Source organism: Phodopus roborovskii, unplaced genomic scaffold (genome assembly GCF_943737965.1).
Source record: "Phodopus roborovskii unplaced genomic scaffold, PHOROB, whole genome shotgun sequence".
Taxonomy (NCBI): domain Eukaryota; kingdom Metazoa; phylum Chordata; class Mammalia; order Rodentia; family Cricetidae; genus Phodopus; species Phodopus roborovskii.
The window spans coordinates 667,491-692,573 of record NW_026126485.1 but is presented as its reverse complement, the minus strand read 5'-3'; positions in this window follow the sequence as shown (position 1 = coordinate 692,573).

Genomic DNA, 25,083 nt, shown 5'->3' with positions numbered 1-25,083 from the left:
GAAATTGCCACCTGGAGAGGGTCAGTGTAATCTGTAATTGCTTTCATAGATGTTTATTAAAACATTGAATTCCCTTAATGAACAGAAGCCCCAAATACATCTATGAATAAGCTGAATGACATATATACCTTCAAGTAAGAAAAGTAATTTCTGTTCTAGCAGCCATTATTTATCTTTTGTCTTAGACTGTGGTTCTGTTATTTTAAATCTGTGGTTTCAATAATGAAACTTTTTAGAATTAACATATGGAACTACATTTTTGCTAAACTATTTACTTCTCATTTCTTGCTTCCAGGTTTAGTTTAACATGATCCCTCCCTTTAGCTACCATGCTTTGTAGAAATGTGTTCTCTTGCAGAGCCAAGGAAATGTAAAACAAAAATGACACACACACACATGTCCCAAAAGTATCCATCTGTTCATTCACCCTTCTGGAATTTAGGAATTTTTTCATATACTCGAATGGAGACTTCTCCCCTTTAAGGCTTGTGTATTTGATATTTTGTGAGACCTGCTAAATCTATAACAGCACAAGGGGGCTCCAGAAAGGCAGATAGCATTTGTTACTGACAATGTATTTTGTCCTCTAGATAATAGGGTGTTATTTTCACTTTCATAAAAAGAAAGAGAATAAAAATTAAGTGCTTAGAGCTGGCAAAGTGGGATTGTTTTACAGTGGTAAGTATTGAACACAGAGGAAATGATGAGTGGCAGCCAGCTAGGAGCTGTATTTCATAGGAAAATACCTCATAGCTAAATATAGGCAGAGGGAGTCACTGCTCATTAAAGCCCATCTCTGAAATGTTCCTGAGAATTGTTTATGAAGTTTGTTTTCTCTATAGTAAAAACGCCAGAAAACTCACAAGAGTCCTCTACTTTCCACCTTGTAAGATAAGAAAGGTTACCTCACAACATGTCCTCAGACAGAAGCTAGGCTGAGTGTATAACACTAATGTAACTGTGGTTTAGGAAGTGTGGCAGCAACTAATTATATCTTTTGCAGAAGGAGATTAGAAGACTTCAGTTTTCCCCAATTTATATATAAGAAATATTTCCAGAACATAAGTAATGGGTTGTCACATGGATCTTATGGTGATAAAGTAAAGATGGCTGCTAATATATAAATGGGTTTATATTCATGAAATACATTCACAAATGAAGAATGGGTGTAAAACACCACCACAGAACTGGGAAGGCACATCCACAGCAAGCTGACATTAGCAGCTAGCCCAGGGCTAGGACTGGTAGGTAATACTAAGGAAACAGAACCAAAAGTTCCAGAATACCATGACAAGTACATATGCAGATAGTGCACCAAATGCTGTGAATTTGGCAAGTTCCATTGATGTTTTAAGGATGGATCTGAACCTGTTTGCAGCAACTTCACTGTCCTGAGGAAGTATGTAAGGAACGCTGATAAGAGATAGCAGAGCTTTCCATAGGAAAACTTAATTTGATGACATTAGCTTTCAAAAGTGATTTTCTTTATTTTGCTTTCTTTCTTTCTTTTTTTTTTCTTTTTGAAAAAGGTTCTCATTGTGTTTCTCTAGCTGACCTGGAAATTGCTATGTAGAGCAGGATGGTTACAAACTCAAGAGATGAACTTATTGTTGCTTTCTTAGTGCTAGGATTAAAGATTTATAGCACCATGCCTAACTAAGAATTAATAATTCTTTCTAAATATCAAAAATTGCAACATGGACTTGGGTAGATGGCCCAGTGCTTAACAGCTTGAGCTACAAGTCCTGAGTTCATGCATTAAAAACTAAGCATAGCCACATAACCCTGTAAACCCAGTGCTAGGGGAATGGAAAGAGAAGGATTGCTGAGGATTGTTGACTGCCAGCCTACCTCTGGTTCATTGAAAGATCCTATCCCAAGGGAATGACAGCCTTTCTTCCTAGGTATCCATTTCCAACTTCAAGGCATCACTCAACATGCATGTTCATATACATACACAATATATGTGTGGATACAACACATGTACCACACACATACATTATACATATACACTATACACAAATAATATAGTAATTTACCACATACATATGCAACATACATACAATATATTCATATACCAGACAGACAGACCACACACATATAGAGCATATAGCATATCCTATATATATATACCACATATATAAACCACATCCAATACATATGTATCACACACACTTACCACAGATGCAACACACATAGGCAACACTCAAAGACAACACAAAGCACCATACCCATATACCATGTATATACAAACACACATATATTGCAAGTATATGTGATAAACATACATAGTACACACGTTACACATATACTACATTCACCACACTCACCACGTGTATATATTCCATGTGTGTATCAATCACATAAACCATACATACATACCATACACACACACATAGCATATATATCATGTACATAAAAAGCAAAACAAAGCCTACATTCAGTATGCTCACCTACTGACTGTTCCATGTTTGAATGTAGATTAATATATTTTTTTGTCTAATGCACTAGCCTTTTAAGATTAATTGTTATATATCAAGATGAATTACTAGACAAAACAAGTTAAAATATGCAATAAATTTCAGAAAAATAAATTCCTTGAATTGTTGAGAATGCTGAAAAGCAAAAATTAAACTGCAGTGAATTCAATAATCAAAATGTTCTTTTATGAGGCCTTTGATTGGCAAGTCATCTTTCTTAAGATACATTGTCTTAGTATGATTCTTGTAGAATATTAACATGTGTATAGTTTATAAAGGTTTATTTTAGTTCATGCTTCTGGGTGCATCTGCTAGGCGATCCAAAATGATGTTTCTTGGGTTTTGGTGAAGACTTCATATATGTCAGAATAGGATAGGTCATTTGGCATAAGAAGAATTAAGAAGCTGAGGAAGCCAAATATCTTTCTGTGGTAAGATCTAAATCTCCTAATATTAATCTACTGAAGAAAGTGAGTTCTTGTGACCTCAGTACAATTCATCGGGCCTTACCTACAGCATTGCTATGTTTGAAGTCAAGATTCTGATACATCTTGCTTTTAAATTTTTAGCATTTAAAAAATATAAATTATATGAAAATACAAGTTGGAAAATAGTCAAACACAATATAACATCCTTTTCACCCCAATAATTCTCAGCTAAAAAAAAAAATGTATTCTTTTTAAAAAATTCAATAACTGAGGCAGTATTCCTGATAGAGATAATTTCATTTTAACACATATACTTCATATATGTATTTGTATACATATATTTGTGGTTCCTTGAAACGTCTTTGGAATGTACGTAAGAGTTCAACAAATTTATATAGACCCCAACAGAGAAAGCAGCATGCACAGCATGACTGGAAGAGAGAAGGTGTGATTTCACCACGAAGGTTAATGCTTTAAAACCCTATGTTTTTTTTTTTTGTTTTGTTTTGTTTTTTTTTTTACAAATGCAAAAAAAATCTTATGGGGGAGTTTTTTGTTTGTTTCTTTTAGTAGCTGATGCTGGCACATCATTTTGCTGGAAAGTTTTTTATATACTGTAGCCTGATTTCATATTGTATTTTAAACTGTGTGAAATTAAAGAAACAAAGAAATTCATTCATAAAAAAAAAAAAGATTCTGATACATGATCTTTGAGTGACACATTCAAACACAGTGTACAGTTCAGTGATATTTGTGCCAGGGAAGCAATTTGTCACAGAAAATATAGAAGACATAATGATGGACCTCATGTTGAGGCTCAGTCCTTTCAGCTACGCAATCTGCTGCCCTTTGTCTCCACCACTGCAGGACCTGTCCTCTATCCTGATACTCTCCATTGCTTTGCCTTTCAGCCAGATGTTAGACCAACTGTAGAAGGCTGCTAGAAGAGAACCTTTCAGTAGCAAACAGTGTACAATAGGTACAAATACAAAACAACATAGCTGTGAGAGGTTGGTTTTTGGAGTCTGCTTGACTACCATGATTGCCATTTCCTTTACTGATTATATAGATGATTCCTAACAATTCTATTTTATAAAATATGAACCACCAGAGGGTCTGTCACATGTTTTTATCAAGATTAAATTAATTACTATATATAACATACTTGTTGCAATGACAACTAGGTAGTGAGTTACCCTTAAATTTGGACTTCAAGGATCAGCACTATGGCAAGGGATGTGCTTCTGTAGCCTCCATTTGTTCCTAACTCCCTAAACTGGTTTGCCTCTGTGGCCTTACATATTGGTTGTCAGGAGACAATATTATGATTTCTTATCTAGAATCTGAGTTTGTGATTCAGGAACAGCCAGGTTATTCCCATACTGTCATTGCTCTGCATACCCAGGACAAAGAGAAACTATACTCAGTTTCTCATAGTCCACCCAGAAAATACAAACAGCCTTTATTATTTGTGTACTTTCATGAAATGTCAAAGTCAAGGACCTGACATAATTATTTATTCAAAGATACATGGCACAGAGGAAAAAATGAAAACCTTAGTTGTAACTAATTCCAAGAGGGTTGCATAAGTTTTAAAATAAGATCAAAAGATAAAATCTTCTTCTATCTTGGTATGCAACAAAAATGAACACTTAGTTTAGATCTGTTGAGTATTTCATTGTCTGAAACACATCTTGAAATACTAACATTTTCAGGAAATGTTAGTAAATAGTCAAGAAATAGTAAGATTAAATTAAAATAAAATCCATCTTAAACAAGTTTGAAATTTTTTGCACTAAACAATGAGTCAAATTTATTTATTATAGGCATTCTCAGATTCTTCTGCATGCTTAACATGTTAGTTGTTCTTCTCTTTGCTGGGACAAAATATTTGACAAAGGCAACTTAATAAAGGATTTGGCTCAAAGTCTACGGATATTTGTGGTGATATCATGCTTGTAGAAATAAAGCTTGTCTAAAGATCAGAGCATGGGGCTTGCCACTAGCTAAGCGTAGAGGTCTGGAGGTCTGTCCAGGCAGTCAGAATGTGGGATGGCTGGGCAAAGACAAGAAGTGAGATGCCTGGGCAGAGAGAAGATATAAGCAGGAAAAAACAGGAACTTGCTCTCTTTTCCACAGGGAAGCTAATGAGGTTAATCTGGCTTTGGCTTGCTCTTTCTCTCTGATCTCTCAGCATTTTCTTCTATATTTGACTCTAGTTTTTATTATTTAGACCAATTAATAACTCCATTTAGAGATAGTGAAAATATCATGGCAACAAGAGCTTGTAGCAGCTAGTTCCATTTTTCCAGCAGTGAGAAAATAGGAAATGGATATTGGTGTTCTACCTTTCTCACATTTCCTGTTATATTTGGTTCAGGACCCTAGCCCGAGAAATGATACTGCAAACATTCAGAGTTGGCCATCGCTCCTCGGTTAATCATTTTAAGAAATATTTTCATGGCAACATCCAGAGGTATGTTTTCATAGTCATTCTAAAATTAGTCCAGTTGTCAAAGATTCACCATCACACTCCAGTAGAACTCCACAAATTGTGTTATGGATGGACACTGTATTTATATAGTGAATGTGACCCTCACAGATTTTTTTTTCAGGTAAAAACTCATTCTCCTTTTCATTAAAAATTGAAGTTTTTAATAGGAATGCTTCTACAATAATTAAATTCCCAAATAAACTAGAATATTTGGAGATGAAACATGAAAGAGAAAAAAACACCTGTGAAATTTTTATGTGTATTGTTGCTGGTAATAGTTGAGTTAATGGTACTAACAATCCCTGTAAAACTGGGTTACATGCTTCCTGGATTGCATGCATGAGTATATATGTGTGCAATTTTTCTATTATTTATTTTCCAGCTTTTGTTCAAGATCATAGAAAAACACAAAACATGCTATTATAATGCATGTGTTAATGTAGAGAAATAATCACTGAGAGGAAGCAAGGTGTAGAGCAAAGATGGATAGAAAGGAAAAAGTGAAGGGTGAGTAGTAAGTTATCAGTGGTCAAATGTCATGATCATGGTGAGAACACAAGGCAACTGAATTTTTGGCACTCCCATTTACAATTTTTAAATAGGTATTATTTTATGTTTTTAAAATTAAATTATAATTACAAAAACTTCCCTCTTCCCCTTCCTCCCTCCAACACTTCTAATGTACACCTCCTGTGTACTCTCTCTCTCAATTCATGGTCTATATATCTTTCATTGTTGGTATGTGTGTGTGTGTGTGTGTGTTCCTAAATATGTCAGTATAACCTGCTGAGTTCATATAATGATACTTGATTATAAATAATTTTTTAGAATGGTTATAGTTTAGGCTTTGTGCCATGGATCCAGTTTCCACTATTATTCAGTCTTACATGAAAATGGTGCACATATAAAGATATACTTATTACAGTAGTTTCTGCTTCCTTGGCTTCGTATACCTTATATAGGAGGAACTTGGGGAATCTACGCTTTCAAAATTATGGAGGTAATGATAAATCAAGTTGCAAAATATCTGTCTGCATGAAGTCTTTTTCCATTCCATTTCTTAGATACCTATTGGAAGTGACATTCCCCCAATTTCTTTGTTTTTGATGTTCTATCAACCTAGAGGCACTTTAGAAGATTGTTAGTTGGGATTTGTAGGATTTATTTTTGTGTGATTAGGCATTATGGATTTGAGGATGAAAACCTTGAAGTAGGGTACAATTTTTGTCACACTGTGTCTTGAAAACTATCAAGAAGATGGTGACAAATACTTCTATTTCCTGTCTGCCCAAATTAGTTTCTTTTTTTTTTCTTTAAGCATACATGCTCACACACAATATACATACATGCACACATCTATCTAATACATTCATTTTTAATCCTCTTCAAAAATACTTTTGAAATAATTCCACAGGGTTATACAGTAGAAGACCAGATCCTATATACCCTCACCAAGCTTCTAGTATGGCCCCATCTTACATAAAGAACCTGGTATCAGCATAAGTTGCCATACAGTATATACACTTTTATTAACTGAATCAGCTCCTTTCATAACCCGAAGCTCCTTCTCAGAACCCAGAACCAGTTGAGTGAGTGGGATGGATTATCATTAAGTTGCAATTGTCTCTCCTTGTGAACTCATGTTTGTGGGTTTAATCTGATTATTCTTTGCTCTTGAATTAGTAATGGTTCTCCAACTTACACACTGATCTGGTTTAGCTAATTTTGAATGATATATGCTATAGTTCTCAGTTGCTATGTAATGAACTGCCCAAACACGTAGTAACTTAAGAGAGTAATATGTTGCTGGCTGGTCACATGCACATACAACATTGGATATAGTATTAGAGCTTCATAAGAACAGTCATTTCTGCTCCTCTTGATACTGGCCAGCTGGTTTGCTCAATAGCTGACCGAACAGCCAAGATTGGAGAAGCTTGAGTCTAGAACCATCTAAAATCCTTTCCTGTATCACATGGGTAAACACGGAGGCAGGGTTTCCCAGTGATCTCTCTGACCTGCCACATGATCTCTCCCAATATGCCCAGTACGGCAGTTTGGGGAAAGGTAAAGTTGTTAGCTGTCCACCCAGGGATCTTAAGATGTGGAAGGTGTGCTGTTTCCAGCATGGAAAGGGAGAAGCTATGTGCTCCTTCTGACCCAGCTCAGAGGTCCCACCTCACCTCCTTAGCATTTCTGTCTTTGTCAGAATATCACAGTGACAAGATTTAGACTTTCCCTTTGATACAGAGTAGCAAAGTAGTGGGAGAATATGAAGGACAAGAAATGTTGTTGGGAAATATTAGAAAGATCAAGAAATACTTTTTGTTTTTTTTTTTAAAGAACCTAAAATTGTTTCATGCTTTTAAAAAAACAACCAAAATGTGTCCTAATCAAGACATTATCAAATAAACACTTGGAATTCTGTCAGAATAATTCCCTTCCTAAATAAATTCATTCACTATCCACACATAGAGATACACATTCATACATACACTCATGTGCACAAGCACATACACAGGCATAACAACACATTGCCTTCCCTTTCTAGGTGATATTTATGTCCTCAGCTAGAGCTGCCTGGCAGAAGTCATACCTGAGTGCTGGCAATCAATGACTCCAACATCAAGATACAACTGAGCCTACTTGAACCTGGCTGGAGGTGGGGGTTGTTTGTCTAAGAATTGGATTATGGATCCCAAGAGAAGGAACTGAAATCACCAAACTTATTCCACATGCTGTACTAAAAAGAACACATGACCACATGAATGAGCCGAGTAATTAGTTTACCAAGCTACCCAGCACCATGTAAACGACCTGTGAAAAATGACTGGGCAGCCAAAGGAATAGAAATCAGGCATTATTTCAGTGCTTTGAAGTAAACTGTCATTTGTGTTTATCATTGTTCTCTGAGAACTGGCATGTGACAAAATCTGCCAGAATATATGGAATCTTTGACAACAAACAAAATGGGTGTGTTCACATACTCGGGTACCCTTTGCAAACATTCTTTCCTGTGATTACCAGAGCTGACTTGCAGGTGATGTCACTTGTTGTGCTGAAGGTCATGTAATTCATTCTAGGGAAGATTGCAAACCCTCTTATTCTGAAAATACCTTAAAAGGCCAGAAGCTTTTGTTTCTCCTTTACAGTTGTCAGCAAAGGTCTTGTGGGTCAGAAGACATACTTGTGGCTTTATGCTGACACAGTTCTTACTTTTACATTCCTCTGCTTTGATTTCTTCCTTCAGGGACTCTGGTGAAAAGATTACTGTAACTAAATATGTGAGTGTCAGTCTCCTCACCTAGTACACCCATGAACTGTAGGGTAGCCGTGTCTAAAGAGAATTCAAGCAATCACAGCATAAATGAGGCATTTGGATATACTGTTCCTTACAAGCCAAGAACACCTAATGGATTTACCATTAAAGGCCTAGCTAGATGACAATTATCATTTTTGAGCACTTGCTACACCCAGTGCTAACATGCCACTTTAGAAAACCATATTTCTGTGACGACACGTCTCTGTGAAGTGGGTATTACTGTCATTTCACAGGTAGCAGCACTGTTGCTTCCAGAGACAGAGTAACTGGGATCACAGAGTTGAGTATACTTACCACTGCCATTAGCTACTGTGTGTGCTGTCCTAGAGGCTAAGGAAGGAAAAGGAAGGCAGCAAGTTTGAGAGGCTGTGGGAAGAAGCCCACAGAGTGAGAGCTAATCAAGTCTGGAGCCTCAAGAGGCACATAAGTAAAGACTTAAAAGAAGGGAAAGTTAGCTGGAACTAATGAGGGAGGGTCCCTAGGCCCTGAAACAACACTGGTTCTGGGAAATTTCCACATTTGAGAAGCTGGGGGATCATTATGTTTCCAGCCGAATGGCAAATGATTCCAGCTCTGTCTGTCTCCACTTGGCTCCCTCAGTTCCTGGTTGAGCCGGGCCTCTACTCACAAAAGATACAAGTCTGGATTAGGAACCAAAGGAGTGAAGGAACGACACAAAATCCCAAAGACGTGGGAAGCCAGCTAGAATTCAGGGACACTACAGCTGCTCCACTTGAATTGTGTAAAGAGGGACACAAGCTAGTTAAAGCATGCTGTCAGGACTGAAGAGCAGAACTGTTCCTATCAGGCCTTTTACAGGCTTCTGCTTGTATACACGATGAAACTTTGGTGTTAGAGACTTAAGGATTAATAACTGTGGTCAGTAGTAATTCTTACGACTTAGGGGGAGCTATTTGGGAAGACATTGCAGCTATTTATTTTGTATTACAAATCTCTAACTTCACTCACCTCTAATTTTATTTTATTAAATTGGTTGCAAACTTCCTACACAGTTGTTTTGGTTTACTTTATTTTAAAGATTTGTTTGCCAGTCTGTGTTGCTACTGGGAGGCGGCAAATGGGGACCATTAAGAAGTGGCTTGCCTCGAAAGAAAATTAGGTTACTAGGAACACAACCTTGGGAGAGATAGCCAGACCATATAGCCATTTTCCCCTTTTGGTGCCTCCTGGCCACTGTGAAGGGACCAGACCTGCTCTCACTGATTCCCACGCTGATGTACTGCCACAGGCCCAAAGAACCCACCCCCTACTCCCAGACTGATGCCTCTGAGACATCAGAACAAAATACACACCCTCCTTTGAAGTTGGCTTACCTCAGCTCTTTGTGTGTGTGTGTGTGTGTGTGTGTGTTGTGTGTGGTGTTTCTCACACTACAGGGTGCTTATGAATCACTTAGGAGGTATTTCTGAAGATTCTAATTCAGTAAGTCAGAGATGAGGTCTAAGTTTCTGCATTTCTTACCTCAGTTTTCAGACACCCCTGTTGGGTGACCGTACTTTACCTGTACTATATTTCAAGCTGGATATTGAACTCAGGGCTTTGTGCAAACTAAGCAAGCATCTTACTTCTGAACTATACCCTGGTGCTACACTGCTTGAAAGAAATAAAATCATCCAGCACAAGACAATGAGCATAGTTACTTTCACCCAAGCAAGCAGCCTTCGCCTTGATTGCTGCCAGCCTCTTTTGCCACCACACTACTTTTCGGTAAGTGTTAATATGAGGCTTAGGCTAAGGACGGGGCACACAGAAATCCAGCTCATGTCTCACTTTCTTCTTAGTGCCTGTTTTGCCTTCTGTTCTCCCCCACACCTTGCCTGACCTATCTGCATGACTGGGCTTCTTCCTCTCTGGAGAGAATTCCACTGAAGCTGCTGCTTCCTCCTCATCAGCTGGTGGCCTATGGAACTGCTGGGATGCAGAGCTTGCAGTCACATGAGATGTCAGGCAGCCTTGCCTTCTGCCCTGGACAAGGGGACATGTAAGCCTCTCCACAGGGGACACGCCTGCTCTCCTCACCCAAATCACCCTCTTTTAATTTTTTTTTTTCTGAACTGCACATATTTTGTAACATAGCTCTGGGTCTGGTTAAAGTTCGAGACTCTGTCATAAAGACCATATTTGGATTCATTTGGTTCCAGGTCAAACATTCCAATTTAACACATTTATCCCATGATTTCCTAATGCTATCAAATGACACATCATTTTATTTTTTCCTTTTGTTTTTCTCTTTCAACTAATTTATTTAATGGGTCCAAAATGGGTGATTAGACCATAAAAACATGTGGTACCCTAATTGGATTTTGAAAATGTGTAAACATGGCCCTTCAGTGGCTTGCTGTTACCATCTGGACCAAATATAAACTTCTGACCATTGCCTTCAAACTGTCCTCCACTGAGCCCCACCCTATTACCGTCCTCACGTGTAACTTCTCCTGTCCTTTGTCCCATAGTCCTCTGCTCCAGTCAGGACTGTGGCTTAGTTTTCAGGGCCCCTGCCCTGATGCCTGCCCTGAGGCCTCCAAGAGAGGTGGCTGAGAAGAATCTGCAGACTGCTTCCTGTGCCATTCGGGACAGGTTTCCGGCCTCTGCAGCCAATCTGTTCATCTAGGAATGTTTCTAACCTAACTCCTTTAAAATCTACTGTGATCCCCACTTCACCTGGATGTCTGCCAGTTATTATGGGAAGGTTTTTGTTTTGTTCATGAATATGTATGATCACTTAAAAGACACCTATATGCTTCTTCTGTGTTGTGTTCTGGGCAATTGGTTGGGGACCAATGGTAAGCAAGAAGTAAGAAGACACTATCTTTCATATCATAGAGTTGGCATTCAGGTTTAGAAAGATTTATAATGAGCTGAAAATAAACAAATAATAATTCCAGGTGGTGAGAAAGGACTGTCATGGGTCAGGTAGTGGGTTTGTTGTTTTAATTTTATGTTTATTTACTTACTGTGTGTGTGCATACCGTAGTGTGTGGGGGTGGGGGGTGTGTGTGAGGGCAACTTTGGGGACTGTTTCTGTTCTTCTACCCTATGAATTCAGAGGATGGAACTCAGGTAGTCAGGCTTGCCAGCATGTATCTTCATTTATTGAGCAGTCTCATTAACCCCATGGGATTATTTTTTATCTCAACATGCTCTTTCGGAATTCTCTTTTATAAAACATCCTATAATCTGAGAAAATAATCATGGGAATTTGCCAATCTTAAATTCACTTTAGAAGTCCAAAAAAGCTGAGTTCTGTTATCCATATAGGATGCAGCAGTTGTGGTGGGTCAGAAGGGTAAATGCCCATCAGGGAAACAAAGGCAATAAGGAAATAAAGCTTTGCTTTTACCTTAGGTCTCCTAATCTGGCAGACATCAAAAGGTGCCACCTTCATTTAGGATGGGCCTTCCCACTTCAGATAACTTAATCAAGAAAATTTCTTCAAGTGACTATTGAAGAAAATGTCTGACAGCTTACCTCTTGGTTGTTTCCAGATCCAGAAAAGTTGACAAGCAATTTCAATTATGGAGGCATGTTAAAGTTCGCATGTAAATAGAGACTGTTTTACATGTTTCAAGAGCTTCATTATGAGGCCAGGCAGATTCATTCAAGATAAGGTATCTTTCTGTATTTTCAAGGAAGCCCGGAGCTTCTCAAACTTTAAACATCAATATTCCAAGTTACATGAAATAAGTTACCAGTGGATCCCATAGTGAAACTGCAACACAAGCTTTAGGTGACAACAGTCAGGACATTAGGATGGATGAATAAATAGAAGGAACATGAACAGGAGATGGGTACACAAATAGACCCACTGATTTAGGAGCTTAATGTAGAAGCCAAATTCATAGGAAGATTCTACATATGTAGGCACAGAACAGAGTACATATGTGCACTACTCTGTCTTTCCTATGGCCTATGTTTATGCCTGGAAAAGTAAGCAAAATTGAGTCTCCTTCCTCAGACTTTCACAAAGAAACTCTGCTTTTTGAGCTGTAGATATAAGAATAATTTTGACAATGAACAGCTAACATAGAATGTGAAACAAAGCTTTTTTATTTAGTTATGTTTAAATTTAAATTGCCTTTGTAAAGTAACATTTCTCTGAAAAACTCATATAACAGGGTATTCCAAACCACTAGAAACAGATACTCGTATTCTAACAAGACCCATCAAGAAGCAACCACATGTTAGTTCCAGATAGTATGACCCATAGAGGACAAAGAGACAGAAGGATGGTCTCATGATACCAGAAACTACCCTATTGGGCCTTCTTCAGTTTATGGAAGATGTGGGAGGGACTGGACCATAAGAACAGAGGAGATCATATATCCCCTTCCAGGAAAATGGGTAATTGGGGGAACCTAAAATAAAGGGAAACTGATCCTTTCTTGAGAACTAGGGTCCATCTGAAATTCAAAAGCTGATGGACTCAGATTTCTCAATAGAAGACATAGTACCACAGTCTTTGAAGGTACTTGATGTGTGATCTTGGGGTATAGCACATACATACAGAAACACACAGGTTATAATCAACTTTTGGTCTAGAAATTTCTGAAGATGTGTTTGTAAGAACTTACAGAAGTAGTGACAGAAAACTCTGGAAAGGGAAAGTTGATCACCAACACATAGTTTAATTCCATGTTCACCTGACATTAAAGGAAACCTAAGTATTTCACTGGTTCCATATGAAGAGGCCCTGTGGGGATGTAATGCCTTTAGTTACTGTCTAGCAAGTTAAGACCTGAGATGCTTATTCAGGGATGAAGGCAAGCAAGGATGCATCAAGAAAGGTGGAGAAAGCTCAAATATACACATATAACGTGTGTGAAAACCACTAGCAGTAGATGGGACCAGGAAAAATCAGAGCTTTGCCCAAAGGCATTTCTATCCACAGTAAAGAAGCAATTTAAGGAAGGATTTCTCTGAGCCTTTAGCTCTCCTTTGGGATCCTAGGAGAAGATGGGCTTAGAAGGGGGAGGACAACATGGCTCCAGAGACAGATCTTGCCCCCACCTCTTTTTCGAGTCACAGATCTAGTTTTAAATTGGATATGTAATTAAGGGTTTAAATTAAGCCACACTAAGTTTTAATTACCAAATGTGACCAGGAAGTTATGGAATACACCCAAGATTTTGTTAAGGGAAGAGAAAACAGTGAATTCTACATAGCACAATTCAGAACAGTGATTTCTTTTTTAAAAAATACAGAACACTATGTCCATTTTCCTCAGATTTTAGTTGTAATTCCTTCACGATTCCATTGTCATAGAAGTTTTTACTTAAAGTGAATTCCATGCTGTCATGTTCAAATAATTCAAGACTATTAATTCCCTCCTTTCCATTTTATTTTTTTGCATATTTCTAGTGTTGCATAATAGTTTCACTCATTGATCGCTGCATATTAAATCTTTCACCAAAAGTTCAAAGTCAAGTGTTTGGTCTTTTGCAGGAAAATCTATCTGGCACTGGTGAATATATCTCCAAAGTGAGGAAATTAGAAAATATGCAAAAGCACTGTGTCCAGTTTCAAAGTGCTATCCTATGGCATGCAGGCAGCAAGAGCCATACTCTCCAACAGAGAGAAGGACTTGATTGCTTCCATTCTTCATGTAAGCCTGTATCTAATTTCATTTATACCTGGAAACTCTTGTATATAAGTAACTTTGTTTTGGATTAAAAAGGTCTTTATACAGTGCAAAATACTTTTTGGAAATCTCCATTCAACAATGGCATTTTAAATGGTTTGATAGAACCATTCAGACTTACGAATAATGTTGGTGGCAATGTTAATGCATAGTCTGAGAAATGAGACCCACTCACTATTCTTATATGAGGGCTTTAATGCCAAAATACATTTTATAGGTCACAAAGACAGAAAATGTTTTAAAATAAAATAGTATCTGCTTCTTCTCATTAGTTTTACATTTGAATTATGACTCTCAAAGTCTCTACTACCTTTTGAAATTAGTAAAACTGTTCTTTTTTCCCCAGGCTCTCTCCTGGGGTCCCCTCCTCTAAGTTTATGACTACTACATGGGAGTATAGAAAAGATATATGTTATAATAAAGACTTTGCTTCCACAGATAATTGTGTAACCTTCAGAAATCATTTCACAATCTTAAAGTAGTTACTCTTCAATAAGCCAACTATTCAGTCAATAAATGCCATTCTGTGTGATCATCAGGATGGCTGCCAAGTGAGGCGATCTGAAAAAGTGAGGGAGGAGTAAAGGAAGAGGAGGGTGGACATCCAGGATGAAACCAAGTGTTTTACAGCAGGAGGCTTTCAAGCAGACTGGCTGGATTCCATAGGAGCCCATTCATATCTGGAAGTCTTTATCGTTGTTTGAAGGCTAGAAATCAATGACCACTATTCTCTTGAGAGTCTGAAACCTGAAACAAGCATATTTCTCTAAGCACCTTTGCAAATGTACTTAATTTTCCATGAGAACTCACTGTCTTGACCTGGCTCCTGGAATCCAAGGGAAGGGTGGAAAGTCGAATCCAATAAATGAATAACTTTCAGGAACTTCAAACTTGATTATTTCTGATGAAATGCCATTGTAAAAAAAGGAAAAAGGAAAGGTAGTTTGCATTTGGGTAACTCTTTGAAAGAGGAGCCTAAGAGCATACAGCCTCTGTAGGCTGATGACTCTCACTCTATGTCTAACTGGCTCAGAGTGCCTTTGTTTGGAATCTAGCCCCTGGTCAGGGTCAGCTAGCGAAAGAAGAACTAAGATTCAAATTCTTTAATTAGTTTCTCAGTGATTCTCTGTGGTTGGCAATAAAAGAAACACTTTCTGGGAGATCAGGTTCTTACCCTGAAAGTTTGGATGGAGAAAGTCCTTGAAAGGGCAAGATTATTTTCAGCTCATTGTTCTAGCCTGCCTCTGAACTGGATTTTCAGCTGAGGGCTTTGGAGCCAAAATTTTATGCCATCCTCACAACCATGGTTCAGAGGCACCAATGAGTACGTCTCTATCAAACATGAATGCACAAAGGCCTGTCAACTTACCAGCACTTCACAAACACAGTACATTCAGGAAGCCACTTGAAAGGCAAACAGGTTTTGTTTGCAAATGTTGTGAATGAACATTGCAATCCACTATACACATATTCTGGCATGTTCAGAGGTCAGGCACTCCAAAATGTTCCCCTCTACTATGATGAAATTTTCTTAGATGCAGTATTGTGGATAGGGGAACTCTGCACAAGCATCTTCGGAATGACCATGCCCTTTCCTAACAATAGGTCCTAATCTCTAATGTCCATGTTGGACTTTAGAGGCTGGCCATATAGCTTAACACAAAGGCAGCGTGTGACTGTACTGGTATGGTTGCATGCTATGAAAAAATTCTTCCAAAGGCACAGAACACACATGACTCCAGAGTGGGACACCACATACTCAAACAAAACCCACAAAGAAGTGACCATGCCTTTCCAGCTTATGCAGCAGCTGGAATGTGTCTGTGTCTGACAGGGACCCCACCCTGCCCTTCTTGGTGAGTCATGGATCTTCTTCCTTGGGGAGGACTTGCCTTGCTTCCTGATGGAGGAGAAGGCCATATATGGAGACACGTCTTCCCTTGCCTCTGGGTGGAGAGATGGAACAGAGAAAGTTCAAATCTTACATTGATGTCAAATTTCACAGTTTTTTTTTTTCAGTCTGACTTTCCCATATAGAGTCATACCAAACACACTTCAGACATTTGGTTGAAGGGAAAACACCTGCTTTCTAAGGGTTATTAAAGCTTCAGCCTTCCAAATCTGGGGAAGCAAAATATAACTGTTTGGGAGAAGAATCTCTGATTTAGGGCATCAGATGGTTCTGAGAGTAACGGTTGGGCACACACTGTGCTTACACAAATGAGAATACCAACATCAAGGGGGAATAAGTAACATCTGATTATTATTGGCTTTTACTCTTGGGCAAAGGCTCTTTACTTTTTGTTTGCATCACTGGAAATACATCTCTCCCATGAGACTCCAAAGTGATGTCCACTATGTCATTATATCAGCATGTCATCGGCGCTATGTTCTCTCAACCACCTGCCATCTCATGGGAGATTTTTCCAGCAGCCACTTGTTATTTCAACATGATAATGCACTGTATACAGTGCTTGTAGATTATTAATCTGCACAGCTCAACACTCTCTGTGCATGCTCAGTAATGGTTCAGAAAACAAGAGTTGTAACTTACTAACACCCTGGTCTTACTCCTTCCCTGCACCCTCATTCTTCCCATAGTGGGTTCTTTCTGAACACTGTGGTATTTGTGACTTTGCTCACGATGTCCTGTTGCAGATGTCTGCACAGGAGACTGGCCTTTTGGCTGCAACAATTATTCCCCAGTGCTCTAATTCTGAAGCAGTGTTTGAAGTTTTCTGCTGGGTCTTTTAAGTTATTTCTTCTGCCCACCCTGCTTAGGATTACTCGAAAAATAGCAAATAACAACAATAAGCCTGCCTTAGCATTGCCAAAAGAAACTGCCTGGGACTTTTCAGAAGCCACATTCAATTTATGAATAAATGAAATAGATCTTCTCGACCAACCATGACAATAAGCACTGGCCTACATATTCAGGGCCTGAAAGAAGTTGAGGCAATGGGCCTAATGAGAAGCAGTCAGCGAATCTAATGAGAATCAGACAGAAGGCCTAATGAGACATTTAACATGCTCTGCCTCTCCCTCCTCTTTTGTTCAGTTTTCATGGGAATCTGTGTTTGGGGAGCTCAGTTGCACTGGCTACAAGCAGATACATATGGCCTTAGTGGGGAGATCCAGGAAGCAAGAGAAAGAAGAAAGATACCCAAGTATGGCAGAGTGGAACCTGGAAAACAGATCTGAAGGACATGATAATGATAAGACCTGGGCTTTATTTTTAATAGAATCTAATCTTTTTTCAGGATACTATAGAGTCATAGGGCTACGGGTGACAGGACAATAAGCAGGCAAAAATTTCAATTGTATTACATCACTGCTCACAGGGAAAGAAGCATAAGAAATGCTGGCTGCTCTGTTTCTCTCAGAGAGCCACCTGGAGTGGAAGGGTTGCAACAGAGTGATACCTGGGATTGTCTCCTTATGAGGCAGGCAGCATTCCTGGGAACAGTGGGTGTTTTCATGTGTTGATCTTGGACAGAGTTGGCAGCTAGTGAGATAGCTATCAAATTATAAGTTAGGCCGTGCTGGATGTAGGGGAGTGATATGAACCTTACTGAGTTACACTTCAGCATATCCATTACCTGTATTGGAGGCATGGAAAGGGCACACACACACACACACACACACACACACACACACACACACACACGCACACGCACACACCAGAGTTCAAAATGTTTGTCTGATCCATAGGTTTAGTAGCTTTCGAGTATAGTATGGTTTTGAGAGGGCATAGGCAAGATTTCTGATTCCTTTAGCTTTCCAGCAGAGGAAATTTGCATTGGCCCTTGTTGCATGCCTATCAAATTAACAGTCTCTCTGGATATAAATGCTCTTTGTTTTAGTTGCTTACTCAAATATATGCTTTAAGTGCAACCCTATTTCTTTTGCTAGCCATCTGTTTGTGTATTTATAACAATTCATATTTTTTTCTTTTCTTCTCTTTCTTCTTCTATATCCCCCACCCCCTTTCTTTTTGGTTGCCATTCCTGCTTCTGCTAGCTTACCTGTATCTGAGCTGTCATCTGAAGGTAAATGAACAGACTTGCTCTTTGGTGGCTCCACCTAGTGGCCCTTAGAAGCAACACAGTTCTCATCAATCAGAATTAAGACTGTAGATTCGTGTATATGTTGGTATTGGTGGGGTTGTGCATCAACACTCCCTAAGTCCCAGATACTAGGCTCAGAATTTCGTACTTTCTATCTCTTTTAAACTTCCTAGGAACTGTGGTTGAAAACATTCTTAAAAGGCCCTTTCACAGCTAACATTCACTGAATACCTCCCATGGGTATAACAGTGTTGGACTCTTCATATGCATCATCTCATTTATCTTATTAATGACACAGGGATGAAAAAGTTAGTTGTTAGTTCTAACTGCCAAGGTCTGCAAAGGGTCCCACATTGCTCAAGCTGTATGATTGCTCAGCTTCTCTGTGGCTGTTTCCTCACCTATATGTTAACCTACCCACCATAAAATAAAAAGAATTGTAAGCAATAATTAACAATAACATTTATAAAATTCTTGCTCAAAGGTCACTAAACACTGCTGAAAAAAATCAAACTATACTGAATGATCCTCATAAGGGTCAAGTCAACAAATCTCAAATGGATACTGAACTGTGCCAGGTGTTTCTATGTATCATTTCTCTTATGTTTCAGATCCTCTAAACCATGATGTTCACCTTCTTGACTCTCCAATTACAACCTCTGTATGTGCTCACCCCGTTACTGAGAGGACAAACAATTACCCAAATGATTTTCCATGTCTTGCCACTGTATCCACAGGCCTGCTATTTCCCTACCCTCAAGACACAAAGTCTCTGGAATTATTGAAAGATAACTTTTCTAGTCCGAACTAGTCATCTCTATGCACAAGCTGGACTCCAACCTTCTATAACTCACAGGATTCTGCCACCACCACTAGACAAGTAGACAGCCTTTAACTATTCCTTCCTCAAGGCTTCAGCTGTCACAGCATGAGTGTCTGTGTCCCTCAAGTGTGTGTAGGACAAGATCTTAACAAATGTGACAATATTAGAAGATGAGCAAGACTTTCATGGACAAGACAGTGCCCTTATGAAAACATCTCCAGAGAGCTTTCTCAGACTGTTCAAGATAAATGGGGACACAGGAGATGTGCATGGCATGCAAGGCCATTAACAAAACTTAGTTGTGTGACTTTCTTATTCTGAGACTGTGGGAGATGGCTTCACATTGTGCATTGGTCTATAGTAATCTATAGTACTTACTTAATGCTATAGGCTTATAGTGCTATTATATAGTAGCCCTACTATTCCTCATTTTTCTACACACTTTTTCACATTCTTTCCATGACTCATCCCAATAGGACTTCTGTTTCCATCATCTGTACAAGTCTGCAAGGATTTTCATACCACCAAATCCATTTGTACTCTCTTCAATTTTTCTTTGCAGCAATATTTCATGCAGGTTTATTCACCATTTTCTTCTATGGATCCTAGTGACACACACATCCCCCATTTCTACCCTCTGCTGACCAGCCAGTAAATGTGGCATGCTCTTTCTCCTATAGACGCATCTTTAACCAAGACATTTTAATAGAGTTGTCACTTGATATCTCACTAGCATAAAAGGTGAAAGCAGATTTCCCAGTCCTGGTCCCCTCATGAAGCTCCCAGCTCACTTGTCTGCATTCCACATGGAAGCATAAGCACCTAAAGCTGTCATCACAGAATTGTTGCCACCATCCTCTAATGTGGTTCTTTTCCAGTTCCAACCACCCATCCTCTAATATAGTTCTTTTCTATTTCCAAATCCCACCCCCCCCACACACACAAGAAACAACACAGTTATTCACCCTGCTCAAGTGAAAATGCCATGAGCATAAAAGATGAGCTAGAAGGTGGCTTTTGATGCTTTTTCCTTTTGTAACTTTAAATTTATGTTTGGCTTTTGCCTATTCCTCTCTGAAGTAGATATATGGGCATTTCCTGTGACAATATGCTCCCACCTGGACCCCAAAATGAGTCTCCCAACTTAATGTGCACATATTAGTCCACACAACTACAAAGTGTTCTCACAGCAGCTGGAAACTCTGAAATTATAAAGCAGATCATTCACTTCCATCCTTCCCATCCATCCAATGGCTTCCTTCCACATCACAATTCAACCCACGTTTCACACTCTGGCTTACCAGCAATAGTGACGCTTTAAGAAAAATCATGAAGAGTCTTTTCCTTAATTCTGAGAGTTAAGTATCTTAAACTCCTATTTTTAAAAAGCCCAAGTTGGGCAGAATCTAACTTAGTTTGTTACAATCAAGGAACTGTAATTGCCTAGCTGCGGACGAGAATTTATTTAATGCCTGCCTCTTTGTAGGAAAACATTTGGGGTATGGATGAATTACGGGCATATCAACCAGATTGCAAACTCCTACAATCTGAGACCAATTTAAGAGCCTGTGTGTATGGAAGCATAATGAGGGACATACACACAAAGATAGTGATGCTTAATAAGAACTTGTTGAGTTCTTTGAATTTGACTTGTAATTTCTCTGTGAAATCTGCCTTCTCCCAAATTTCACAAACAAAACAAAACACTTCCATCTCATGTAGAGAATAATTGTTAGCAAAATGTAGGCCTTTTTAGTGGGATTTGGGGGCAGGATGACATTCAGGAGGCCCAGTGCATATTTAGAGATTTTGAAATGTGCTTTATTGAGTTTCATTTAAAATGAAAAGAAAATCATAATGAAATAATAATCAATGTATAGTAATGAATCCTATGAATCACCCATTTTTTTTTAATACAGAACTTCAGAGTCCTGGATGGCTTGTCCTAGATGTGACTATGTAGACCAGGCTGGCTTGGAACTCCAGAGATTGTCTCTGCCTCCCAAGTGCTTGGATTAAAGGTGTGTGCCACCACAACCAGTCCCAATTTATATTATATTCATGTTTGTAATATCATAACAGATATGAGATTCAATTAAAACTGGTTTTTTTTTCTTAATAGAAGAAACAGTGAAAGAAGACAACGATGCTGGCTAGCAAGGTGCCATACAGTGTCATTACTCCTGGGGACCCTGTTTTTCTTGGAAAAGTTTAGGGGTGAGAGTTCTACATATTCTAACCTCACTGATGTCTCATTAATTACAGAAGGGATTTTTGCCTGGAAGAGGTAACATAGGGAAACACAGAGAGAAATGTTCTGCTGGCTTTTGCTTTTAACATTTTTTTTTCAGGGCCAGCTGGTTAAGGAACTTACTGTATTTGCTGTTTCAAGCACTAAGTCCTGTAATCAGTCTATGTCTCTCAAATGAATGTGTAGCTTACATCAAACACCTGGCCTAACCTCTGATGTTGCCTCCACTTCAAGGTGGATTGAATCCAGAGGCCAAGAAAAATCTGAGCACAGGGGTGTTACTGTCACAACTCCAGTGAAACAGGAATTTAAAAACTTTGAAAAGAAAATTTTAAATTTTAAGTTGTAGTTAAGGAATCCTTCAATTTGCTTTGTGATCATTGCTCTTATTTCAGGAATACTAAAAATGCTGAAAATACACAGAAACCACACAAACCTGCAAAGAGTAAGATTGTCTCTTTCTCAGGCTTCACGCTGTCCTAGATGCTGCCCTTGCACCTGGATTCACACAAGTTGGATCTTTGGGTTTTTCCAAGTCAGAGGTGAAACTACAAGTGTTGTTGCAGCACTTCACAGCATGACAGTGCCCTCAGAGCCTTGCTTAGGGAGCCACTCACATACATGCTATGTTTATGTGTGCGTCAAAGCTTAAACTTGTTGCAAAGACATAAGCACAGTGTCTGTTAACTCCAGTTCATAACACATTCCTCTCTGTGTGAATCCCCTAGGGGAAGAGTCACTTGAATCTGTGCTCAAGGGAGATTGCCTCAGTGTTCCTCAGTTCCTCTGTGACTAAGGTGCAATGAGAAACACTTGAGTGTAATGAAGGGAAACTCTTTGTGGACTAGTCCTTCAGTGTTCAAAACATTCAGGAAATGGGTTATACACAAAACCCCATTCAAATCAGAAACTTGGTACACATATTTAGCCAGTACTCAGAATCAGTACACAGTAACAAGTGGGCACTAGTTCTACTAGATTTTTCTACCTGAAAACACTGATATGGAATCTTGGAAATACCATATTGTGTCCTTATCTCAAATGTGACCTACCTTTCTCTCTGTCTTCACTCTGGGACATTTTAAAATTTGTAGTGACCATATACTTAACCCAACACATCTACTTTCAGTCATTCTGGAATTAAATTCTCTTTGAAAAGGCTTCTTAAAGCTACAGAAAGGCCACTGAGTGACTTCAGAACTAGAAGTTCTGGGTTGGACTGCAGGACCCTGGGTAACCCCTTAATTCTTTCTTCTTGCTGGCTTTGGAGGGTGCTTTGACCAGGATATCAGGGGTAGCTGTACTGAAGGGTCAGTCTGTACCCCTGTGAAGTCAGGAACTAAAGCACGCCACAGATAACAAACCCCTAGAGCGCTGATTTGAAGGAAAGTGAAGCTAATCATTCTGGCTCAAAAAAGACTGTGTGAACACGAACTGTGGAGATACAATTTCACTGCTGACCAGAAAATGCCATCCCATCATTCCACAGTTACCTAGGAAGTTATGAATAGATATGGAATGTTTGGGTGAAAGAAAAATTATTGAGAAGGCTTCTAGGAGATAAGATTGTACCCCATCTTGAGAAGTTAATGTTATCTAAGTGAAGCAAGTAAGAAATGCCTGGAAAGCAGATAAAGCGAGGGCATAAAACAAGGTCATGCTTTGGTATGTGTGTTGGCAGTGGGGGTTGCTGGGGGTCATGGTAGTGTTGGATGAACCATAAACTGTCTAAATATGATAAAAATTAATAACAATATGGATCAAGAAAGAACAAGTTCAGATATATTCAGTAATGCTGCTGGCTGAAGTTAGGGCATAAGGTTCAGACTAGAGTTTGGCAGGAGAACTTGACTGAGGAGAACCTGCAGAAGACCTGGGAGAAGTGGCAGTGTGCATGTGTAGAAGTAAAACAAGAAGTAAAACCAGATGAATTCCATGGCCGATTGGCATGTGATACTGATGAGGATGAGGGGGATAGAAAGTACAAGATGGACAATTTTCTCAAGACATGGTATTTTAAATGGGTCAGGACAAGTATTTTAAAATAAAGGCCACAGACCACGTGAGGGTTTGAGGTGCTAGCTTTTATTGGAGTGCCAGCTATGTAGTTCAGATCTGCCTTGGCTCATGAAGCTATTCTATTGTGTTCAGAAAACAAGATGGAAAGATCTCCCCGTCTCCTGTGTTCTCCTTCTGTATCTGACTCATCACACTGACAATTGGGATTAGTATATTCCTAATGCAATTGTTTCAGTAAATTCCCACTCATCTGATGATTGATTACAGGTGTCTATAAACCAGACATGACAGACAATAGTTTTCCCTCCCTTTTGTTGCTCCCCTCAGTAAACCTGAGTCCTGTAAAATCTTGGGGATTCCTTGGGGACCATAATGTACTTCAGGTTAGAAGTGGAAGGAAGGTGAAACATTTAAATTAATCACCAGTGGAAACCCCAACCTGCTTGTTATGGTCATCCACAGCTCACAGACTCTCTCTCTCTAATGTTGACTGAAACCAAGAAATATAAAGATGCTAAAAACACAGGATAGAAAATTGGACTGAACCTTGTGGCATTCACCTCTTTCCCCACTGATTCCCCGCCGAGGAATTCTGTCTAGACTTGGTTGGCTTCCAAGCACATTCCTCTGGCCTTCAGTAGGTAGAGGCATCTCACTCTCACAATGCATACACAATTTAGAAAGAACTAAGAACGACTGTAATAAGCCCCTGCCTTCTAAGAGTCAAATCTCACTGCTCCAACTGTGACCAGGAAACACAAATATATTCCAGATCCCTCAAGTCACAGGTGCTGAAGCTGAGAGCTGCAAATTCCATGTGCAGACTGGCAGACCACTTTCTCCAAGTCTCCAGATGCACAGGGGATGCTTTATGTACAGGAAGACAGAGGCTACACAATGACAGCTGGGCTTCGGAGAAAAAAGTATGGACATATGTTTAACTCTACCACAAATCCCCAAATTCAAGCCACCAACATAGGAGGGAGCAGGGGAGGAGCCTGAGGGATTTTGTCTATGCATGCCTTCCAAAAACTTGACTACATATTAGATGTCAGACATTTTCTAATGATATTTTCCCTACTTAGGGCAAAATTGCTCACTCTGGAGAAGCACATTTTTCTCTACTTGGAAGTCATGAGACAATTTGAGGATTGAGAATACTATTATAGCACTTGCTCCTAATGTATAATATTACTAGAAAAGCGATTTATGACTTGCTTTTTATTCAGTTCATCCACCCTCTTTGAAAAAAAAAACAAGCTGAAGAAAAATATTCTTAGTAGTGGATATCACAAAGGAGGCAACTTTACTAAAGTCTTCCAGGATCCATGACTATATAGCCATGGAGGTTTCCCCACTTTTAGAAATGCAAACAACTTTCTGTGGTTACAGTAAGTGTAATGAAAGCCATGTTTGTGAGGGAATGATAGGACTGGAAACACACAGACTAAGTTGAAAGGATGATGGCCAAAGCAGAAGAATCCAGAGCATTGAAATGAAGGGAAGATTCAGGAATCCTGAACAGGATATGAAATTGGAC